The 9,788-nt window shown below is 44.6% G+C and overlaps 1 long non-coding RNA gene across 2 annotated transcripts in view; it reads right to left on the reverse strand.

Annotated features, from left to right (window-relative positions):
• Window positions 1-1,833: 1,833 nt before the first annotated feature.
• LOC112578762 overlaps window positions 1,834-9,788 on the reverse strand; it is a 30,247-nt gene continuing 22,292 nt past the window's right edge. The window contains exons 1-3 of one of the 2 annotated variants that reach the window (XR_006544486.2): window positions 9,606-9,704; window positions 8,278-8,347; window positions 1,834-2,583 (exon numbers count right to left, since the gene is read on the reverse strand). This is a non-coding gene — a long non-coding RNA (uncharacterized LOC112578762). Of the gene's footprint in view, window positions 2,584-8,277; window positions 8,348-9,605; window positions 9,705-9,788 lie in introns of those variants that run through there. The other variant, XR_006639953.1, reaches the window with a different exon arrangement.

Below are 9,788 nucleotides of genomic sequence, written 5' to 3' on the forward strand. Positions count from 1 at the left end.
CGAGCTGATTTTAGAAAAGGCAGAGGAACCAGAGATCAAATTGCCAACATCCGCTGGATCATGGAAAAAGCAAGAGAGTTCCAGAAAAACATCTATTTCTGCTTTATTGACTATGCCAAAGCCTTTGACTGTGTGGATCATAATAAACTGTGAAAAATTCTGAAAGAGATGGGAATACCAGACCACCTGACCTGCCTCTTGAGAAATCTGTATGCAGGTCAGGAAGCAACAGTTAGAACTGGACATGGAACAACAGACTGGTTCCAAATAGGAAAAGGAGTACGTCAAGGCTGTATATTGTCACCCTGCTTATTTAACTTATATGCAGAGTACATCATGAGAAACGCTGGGCTGGAAGAAACACAAGCTGGAATCCAGATTGCCGGGAGAAATATCAATAACCTCAGATATGCAGATGACACCAGCCTTATGGCAGAAAGTGAGGAGGAACTCAAAAGCCTCTTGATGAAAGTGAAAGTGGAGAGTGAAAAAGTTGGCTTAAAGCTCAACATTCAGAAAACGAAGACCATGGCATCTGGTCCCATCACTTCATGGGAAATAGATGGGGAAACAGTGGAAACAGTGTCAGACTTTATTTTTGGGGGCTCCAAAATCACTGCAGATGGTGATTGCAGCCATGAAATTAAAAGACGCTTACTCCTTGGAAGGAAAGTTATGACCAACCTAGAAAGCATATTCAAAAGCAGAGACATTACTTTGCCAACAAAGGTCCATCTAGTCAAGGCTATGGTTTTTCCAGTGGTCATGTATGGATGTGAGAGTTGGACTGTGAAGAAGGCTGAGCGCCAAAGAATTGATGCTTTTGAACCATGGTGTTGGAGAAGACTCTTGAGAGTCCCTTGGACTGCAAGGAGATCCAACCAGTCCATTCTAAGGGAGATCAGTCCTGGGTGTTCTTTGGAAGGAATGATGCTAAAGCTGAAACTCCAGTACTTTGGCCACCTCATGCGAAGAGTTGACTCATTGGAAAAGACTCTGATGCTGGGAAGGATTGGGGGCAGGAGGAGAAGGGGACGACAGAGGATGAGATGGCTGGATGGCATCACTGACTCGATGGACACGAGTCTGAGTGAACTCCGTGAGTTGGTGATGGACAGGGAGGCCTGGCGTGCTGCGATTCATGGGGTCGCAAAGAGTCAGACACGACTGAGCGACTGAACTGAACTGAACTGAAACAGAGCTATCTCATGATCAGTCATTTCACTCCCAGGTATACACCCCAAAGAAATGAAAACATACATCCACAAAACGTTCATCTGCAGCAATGTTCACAGTGGCATTCTTCATAAACGTGGAAACAATGGAAGTTCATCAGGTAGTAAATGGATAAATAAAATGTGGTATGTCCATACAGTGAAATACTTTTTGGCCATAGGAAAGGATGAAACACAGATACATGCCATGATGTGAGTGGACCTGGAAAACATTCTGCTGAATGAAAGCAATGAGTCACAAAAGGGCACATAATGTATGATTCCACTTATATGAATTGTGAAGAACAGGCAAATCTATAAAGACAGCAGCAGATTAGTGGTTATTTGGGCTGGGGAAAGAGAAAAATTAGAAATCACTGCTAGTAGATGCAGGGTTTCTTTTGAGAGGGACAAAAATGTTCTAAAGTTAGATTGTGATGATGGTTGCACACTCTGCAAATATGCTACAGGAACTATTGAATTGCACCCTTTAAATGGGCAAATTTTATATGTGAATTATAGTTCAATAAAGCTGTTTTTAAAATGTGTTCTAAGGAGCTTTGGTTTCCTGAACATTCATGAGGGAATGTCATGAAAAAAGTAAGTTCAGCAAATGTAAGCCAAACAAGTTCAGTAAGGTTTTAATGCAGGACTTCTCAGAGCCTTCAATTTGTAGATATATACAAGGACACTCCTAAGAGGAACATGTCTTAATAAGAGATACTTATTGAGTTTTCACAATAGGCCAGACATACACTGACTCATTTACACATATTAACTAATTTACTTCTTATGCTAGCCCTAAAAGGTAGATACCATTAATACCCTCATTACACAAAAGAAGACACTGAATCCCAGAGAGGTTGAGAATCTTGCTGGAGATCACACTGACACGAAGGGACAGTGCCAAGACTTGGACCCAACTTCCTCATTATTCAGGTTTTGTCTGTCCATCTTCTTTGCTGTTTTCCACCCAGTCACTCAGTCCTGTAACACCCAGATTAATTTTCCTTGTAACATACCATTATTGAATTTATGACGTGTTCTTGGGTTTTTTTCCTTATAATCTGTCCTCCTCACTAAAACACCAGCAGTGTGTGTGTGGACATCTGGTGCTCTAGTTCGTTGAATCTCTGGTGCCAAGAAGAACCTGGGTGCCAGGCAGCAGCTTGTCTCTGAGTGCTGGATGAATCACGAACTTGTCCACAGGTACTGGGAAGCCCTCCTGGCGCGTGCCCGGGCTCGGTCGACACTGGCAGTGGAAGGGGAAAACACCTGAGGAGTTTTATCACCTTGGCTGCAGGCGTGGAGCATGCCTTGTGGTCTTTTGTAAAAGATCTCTTTCTCCTGAAACCAGTTGCCAAGAAGTCTTTAAGATGGAAAACAAACAATAAAAGAAGGAAAAGAAACAGCAGAAGAGGAAGATGAGAATTACTTTAAAATTTTTAAAGTCTTTTAAAATCAAAGCAAGTCTCTGCTAGGTGTCAGCTGATTTTTCAAATAAAGTGGGACTAGACCTTGGAGCAAGAATGGAAAGTAGTCATGGTGGGGTGTCTCTAGGTCCCAGCTTCAGTAGTTCCGACAACAGGGGTGAGTGGAGGAGAGTGATGAGCGTGGGGTGTGAGGAAGAAAGAAATACACGGCAGAGAGGATGAGTCAGACTGGGGCTGTGGGCCACCCTGCGTGCCGGCAAGCAGAGAGGGAGCCAGCCTGAGGAACATTCCCGCAGACCCACATGAAGTGGGATGGACCTGCAGCTTCTAAAGCTCTCCTGGGTCTCCTCCTCCCGGGTCGTCTTCCGCTAAGGGATTTTGAACTCTGCAGGGATTCTGCTGTGCACTACTGAACCTTCTAGGCTTGGCTTCTTCTTCTGTTAATGAGAGGCTCAGGCTTGCTTGAAGCATCTTGAGCTGGAGGTCCCAGCCACAGAGACCCTGGAAGGTTAGACTGGAGGCCCTAAACATTTCCAACCACCTACTGAATATTTTTATCCCCCCCACCCTGCCAAAAAAAAAAAAAAAAAAAAAAAAACCCACAAAACCCAGAAACAGTCAAGTCCCTGAATGGCACTTTTACTTTTTACTGGTAGGAACTACCGGGGACAGAAAAACATGTTAAATGGTACCACAGGGATATAACCCACAAACTCTTAACTGCACAAAACTCTCTGGAACAAATGACTTGGTGTCTCCCACAAGTAAACTGCAAGGAAGGAAAAGAGAGAATCCTCTAGAATGAAAGAGTCTTAAGAGAAATATCACTCATTTCACATGCCAGAAAGATTATGCTCAAAATCCTTCAAGTTAGGATTCAGTAGTACATGAATGGAGAACTTCCAGATGTACAAGCTGGATTTAGAAAAGGCAGAGGAACCAGAGATCAAATTGCCAACATATACTGGATCATAGAAAAAGCAAGGGAATTAAAAAATAATCTACTTCTGTTTCATTGACTACACTAAAGTCTTTGACTGTATGGATCACGACAAACTGTGGGATATTCTTAAAAGGATGAGAATACCAGACCACATTACCTGCCTCCTGAGAAATCTGTATGCAGATCTGGAAGCAACAGTTAGAACCAGACATGGAACAATGGACTGGTTCCAAATTGGGAAAGGAATATGTCAAGGCTGTATATTGTCACCCTGCTTATTTAGCTTCTACACAGAGTACATCATGAAAAATGCCAGGTTGGATGAATCACAAGCTGGAATCAAGATTGCTGGGAGAAATATCAATGACCTCAGACATGCAGATAATACCATTCTAATGGCAGAAAGTGAAGAGGAGCTAAAGAGTCTCTTGATGAAGGTGAAAGAAGAGAGTGAAAAAGCTTGCTTAATACTGAACATTCAAAAACTGAAGATCATGGCATCTGGTCCTATCAGTTCAGTTCAGTTCAGTTCAGTCACTCAGTTGTGTCCGACTCTTTGCAACCCCATGAATTGCAGCACGCCAGGCCTCCCTGTCCATCACCAACTCCCGGAGTTCACTCAAACTCACATCCATCGAGTCGGTGATGCCATCCAGCCATCTCATCCTCTGTCGTCCCCTTCTCCTCCTGCCCCCAATCCCTCCCAGCATCAGAGTCTTTTCCAATGAGTCAACTCTTCGCATGAGGTGGCCAAAGTACTGGAGTTTCAGCTTTAGCATCATTCCTTCCAAAGAACACCCAGGGCTGATCTCCTTTAGAATGGACTGGTTGGATCACCTCATGGCAAATATATTGGGAAAACACGGAAACAGGGTCATATTTCATTCTCTTGGTCTCCAAAATCAATGTGGATGGTGACTGCATCCACGAAATTAAAAGATGCTTGCTCCTTGGAAGATTGCTATGGCAAACCTAGACAGTGTATTAAAAAGCAGAGACATCACTTTGCCAACAAAGGTCCATAACAGTCAAAGCTACAGTTTTTCCACTAGTTATGTATGGATGTGAGTGTTGGACCATGAAGAAGGCTGAGTGCCAAAGAATTGAGGCTTTTGAACTGTGGTGTTGGAGAAGACTCTTGAGAGTCCCTTGGACTGCAAGGAGATCAAACCAGTCAATCCTAAAGGAAATCAACTCTGAATATTCATTGGATGGACTGGTGCTGAACTGAAGTTAAAATACTCTGGCCACCTGATATGAAAAGCCAACTCACTGGTAAAGATCCTGATGTTGGGAAAGATTGAGAGCAAGAGTAGAAGGGGGTAACAGAGGATGAGATGGTTGGATGGCATCACTGACTCAATGGATATGAGTTTGAGCAAACTCTGCAAGATAGTGAAGAACAGGGAAGCCTGGTGTGCTGTAGTCCATGGGGTCTCAAAGAGTCGGACATGACTTAGCAACAATAGCAATGAGAGAAATATCAATCCGCAGCCATGCACAGATGCACCTTGTTTGCATTTTGACAAGAACAAACTGAAAACAGTTCATGAAATTGCTGGGAAATTTCAACAGTGATAGCATATTCGGTGATATGAAAGGATGATTGTGAAGTCAAGTTTTGATATGATAATGGATCATGGTTATTTTTTAAAGGATCCTTATGCTTTAGAGATATTTGTTCAAATACTGTGGATGAAGTAATACGATGTCCAGGATTTGCTTCTAAATAATCTGGAATGAGGGTGGGGAAAGGGAGGATGTACTGGATTGGCCAAAATGTTTGTTTGGGGTTTTCTTGTTTTGGGTTTTTTTACATTTTATGTTTTTTTTGTTTTGGGTTTTTTTACATTTTACGGGAAAATCCAAACAAACTCCTGGTTGACCAATCATGGCAGCTGGTGTTGGGTCTATGGGAGTGGATTACATAGCCCCTCCCTAAAAACAAGCATGACTTCATCAATCAAATGACCTATAGGATTACAAATATTTTGGGGCTCTTATTAAAATTCAATTTAACTTTGTTTCATTGCTCTGCCTTATAACCTACATCCAGGTATACAATCACTGGCTATGAAAAATGTGTGAATTTATTCATCAGCCCTAAGTTACCTTGGCTTAGAGGCAATATCATATAGTGGCTGAGAGCCGAGAAACTATTCCTGTCCATGTTTTGTCATCTGCATCTCTAGAAAACCCAGCAAACTCACTTATATTTCTCAGAGCCTCAACTTTCTCTCCTAAAATGGGAAGGAGTAAATAAGATTTTGCATGTTTGATGTTATGACCAGTGGCAGCAACACCAGAATAATTCACAGTAGAGGCTTATTCATATTAAAAAATTATGCTGGGCTTCCCTCATAACTCGGTAAAGAATCTGCCTGCTATGCAGGAGACCCCGGTTCAATTTGCGGGTCGGGAAGATCCCCTGGAGAAGGGATAGGCTACCCATTCCAGTATTCTTGGGCTTCCCTTGTGGCTCAGCTGGTAAGAAATCCGCCTGCAATGTGGGAGACCTGGGTTCGATCCCTGGGTTGGGAAGATTCCCTGGAGAAGGGAAAGGCTACCCACTCCAGTATTCTGGTCTGGAGAATTCCATGGACTGTATGGTCCATGGGGTCTCAAAGAGTCCGACATGACTGAGTGACTTTCACTTTCACTTTCCCTGGTGGCTCAGTGGTAAAGAATTCGATGGCCAATGCAGGAGACCTGGGTTCGATCCCTGATCTGGGAAGATCCCTCATGCCTTGGACCAACTAAACCCATGGGCCACAACTACTGAGCCTGTGCTCTAGAGCCCAGGAGTCGCAACTGCTGAAGCCCTTGAGCCCATGCTCCACAAGAGAAGCCACCACAATGAGAAGCCCATACACCACAACTACAGAGTGGTCCCCACTTGCCACAGTTAGGGAAAAAAAGCCCACACAACAACAAAGGCCCAGCACAGCCAAAAATAAAGAAATAAAATTATTTTTAAAAACTATGCTTCTTTGGGCATCTGTAGAAAGATGACTGGATGAAATATTAAAGAGAGATTACAGAGATAAATCCCTCAGGGTGTCATTCCTTCATTCAACAAGCACAGCTGAGTATCTTCCCTGTGTCAGGCACAGAGGAACCGGGACCACTGGCTGAGCTCGGCGCCTGCTCCCCAGGGAAGAGAAAGGAAGGCATGTCAAGACAAGGAAAAAGCAGGGGTCAAGACTTAGGGGCAGTGTGGAAAGAGGTCCAGACCAGATATGAAGGACACAGGAAAATGAGCCAGGCTGGATTTAGGGAGGGAGGGCAGAAAGCACAGAGAGAAAAGAGGACAAAGCATTCCAGGCTGTTAAGGGAAGAGCAAGTGCAAAGGCCCTCAGGGCAAGAAGGACTAATTCCAGGGTCAGAAGGATCACAGAGTCCTGAGCAGGACAAAGGGCAATGGAGCTGCAGTTCGTTCATTTTAACTTAATATCTTCTGAATTACATAAATATTTTATGGAAGCGTGTATCATTCTTACAATTTTTTAAAAGTTTAAAAATATACACACAAAAGTAAAACACTTTATAAAGCCCCAAGAAGTAAAGATATTATAGCATTTTCTCTACTCTTTTCCTCTCAAGAATTTGACAAGATGTTAAAATTCATTCACATTTGCTTCAAGGAAAAAAACACTTTGTTTAAATATACCAAGCAAAGGATCCTCTCCTGTCTGGTTTGCTGAAAGGGCCTCCCCATCCTTCCCCATCTCTTGGTGTGTTAGACACGGAAACGATCATTGCACCTAATTTAAATGATGCTCTTTCTAACCATCGTGAAGCCGCTGGTCCTCAAACACATTTCTGAGTGACAGGCTAAGCTTGGAGGAAAGACCCGCAAGAAAGTTTTGGGGAAAAGCTCTTCACTCTTCCAAGTGTGTGCAGTTGGAATGCAGTTTGGGGAGCTTTCTGACCCCAGCCCTCATCCCTGTGCTGAGCGCAGTGGACCAGCAGGAGGAAAGAACTTGGTATTGGGACTGCCCTGCAAAGTGGCACCTGCGTTTCCTCTGCAATCTGTCGCTAGGGATAGAATCTGTTTTTTCGGTTTCCTCTCAGCCTAGGGCTGGGCAGGTTCACTTTGATGTTAAGGAGGTGCATCCGGGTTACCTGAGTGGAGGTGGATAACTGAGGGCAGGAATGTGCTGCCTGGGAGGAGGGCTCAGGCCGCCCCTTCTGGTGTATGCAGGGAGAATCCCAGAGAGGCCTGTCTGCACCTTGCAGTTTCTGCCTGTAGGAAGGCCAGCTTTATTATGGGTTTGTTCCCTTCACTGTTTAGATCCCCTGCCCCGGCCCCCACCCAGCTCAGGACCTTTTATTTCATGTCAGGTCTAGAGGGGCCATTCATTGGCTTCTGGCTGAGTGTTAGCGCTATGTGATACAGAAGGGTTTCTGCCCTCCTGAGGGACAGAGACCAGTGGTCAGATGGTTCCAGTCCTGGGAGAGAGGCACCCCACTCAGCCTCTCCGTTCAAAGATCTTTTATTTGTTTGTTTCTCATGGAGAACCCAGCTGCTGCAAAGCCTTCATCTGAAAGGTGAGAAACCTGAGGCCGGAGGGGCAATTCCACCCATCAAAGAAACCCCTGCAAAATTATGACCCATTTCCAGCCAGACCCTCAGTGGTGCCTCATAACCTAATGGTAAGAGCTCCACTTTGGAGTCGAGATTTACCTTTCATCGTGCTGATCACAAGGCAGTCTTGTACAACCTGCTCAGGCTCTCCAAGCCTTAGTTTCTTCATCTGTGAAATGGGGAGAATAATTTTTACTGCATAGGGTTGTTGATTCAAATGCACAGCTCGCCCTCAATTATTTCAGTGTTCACCTATTTCTCCTCAATTTCCCCCTTCCCTTAGACTGTGAGTCCCCTAAGGGCAAGGACTCTGCCTGCCTTGCTCAGGGACGTGTCCTCAGTAACTACAATTGCCTAGGGCAGGCTACAATTGCCTCGTGTAGGGTAGGCAGTGAGGAAGTATTAGTGTTGATAATAATAAAGGCCCTCAGCACAGGGCTTGGCACAGACAGTCATCATTATCAACACAGGGAGTTCGTTATTTATGGTGGGAAGCAGGTTTTGTTTCAACAGTATCAAATAACCAGAAACTGAGGGAACAAAATAGTTCTCTGGAGAGAGCCTGCTGTCAGGTGGCTCTTCTGAGGCCAAGACCCCAGGACACCATCCTGCCCCCTACTCCCTAGGAAGGTCTCAGCGCCACCCTGCTCCAAGGCCTCTCCCTCTTTCCTCTCCCTCAAGGAAACTGTCCCCCAGGGGCAGCACTCCTTCCCTGAGGCTTTAGAATTTCTGTCTTTTGCTCTAGAAGAGAGTAGGAGTGAAGGCTCAGTTCAAATCTGCCAGGGGAGGATTTCTAGGTTAAAAATACTGGATGAACAATTAAATAAGAATTTTGGGTAAACGATGAAATTATTTTTTAGTAAAAGAGTGTCCCACAGATTGCATGGGACCAAGTTATCCTTAAAAAAAGTATTCACTGTTTATCTGCAATTCAATTTTAACTGAGGGTCCTGTGTTATAATTTGCAAAATCTGGCAGCCCAACAAAGTGATGGAGCTGGGATATTAACCCAGGCTTGCCTGGGCTTGTGGACTGCTTTCTCCTCTCTTGCAAAATCCCCACTGGTGTGGTTATGAGAGTTTAAAGGGAGCGGCTGAATGAAATAGGTTTTTAAGCCCTAGGCTACTACATAAATGCTAGCAAAGGCAGAAATTTCATTTGCCTTCATCCTCATCTGCACCCAGTGCCTAGAACTGTGTCTGATACACAGTTGGATAGCCATAACTACTTGTTTTAGTGAAAAACCACTGATATGACTTTCCCTAAATAGGAGATATTTGGGAGATATTCCCCAAAAAAGGAGATATGAAACCATTTCAAGGTCTCAAATCTTGGTACCACATCCCAAATATATCCTGCTGGTCCCTGACATTGGTCCCTGAGGCTTGTCAGAAGGTACCCAGGAAGGGGCCCAGGTGAAACTGCACCTGATAGAGCCCTGCGCACAGATGTCTCAGTCATTGCAAGCGCTATGCACATCCGTTAGTCCAGCCCCACCTGGGGGTGAGGTGTGCGCATGCGCAGTCCGGCCCCCCCAGCTCCGGAGAGGAGCTCTGTCCTTCCAGGCCCCACCCTGGAAGTGCATTGTGGGTACAGAGAAGGGTGATCTC

This window comes from Bubalus bubalis, chromosome 14, assembly GCF_019923935.1.
Source record: "Bubalus bubalis isolate 160015118507 breed Murrah chromosome 14, NDDB_SH_1, whole genome shotgun sequence".
NCBI classification, from domain to species: domain Eukaryota; kingdom Metazoa; phylum Chordata; class Mammalia; order Artiodactyla; family Bovidae; genus Bubalus; species Bubalus bubalis.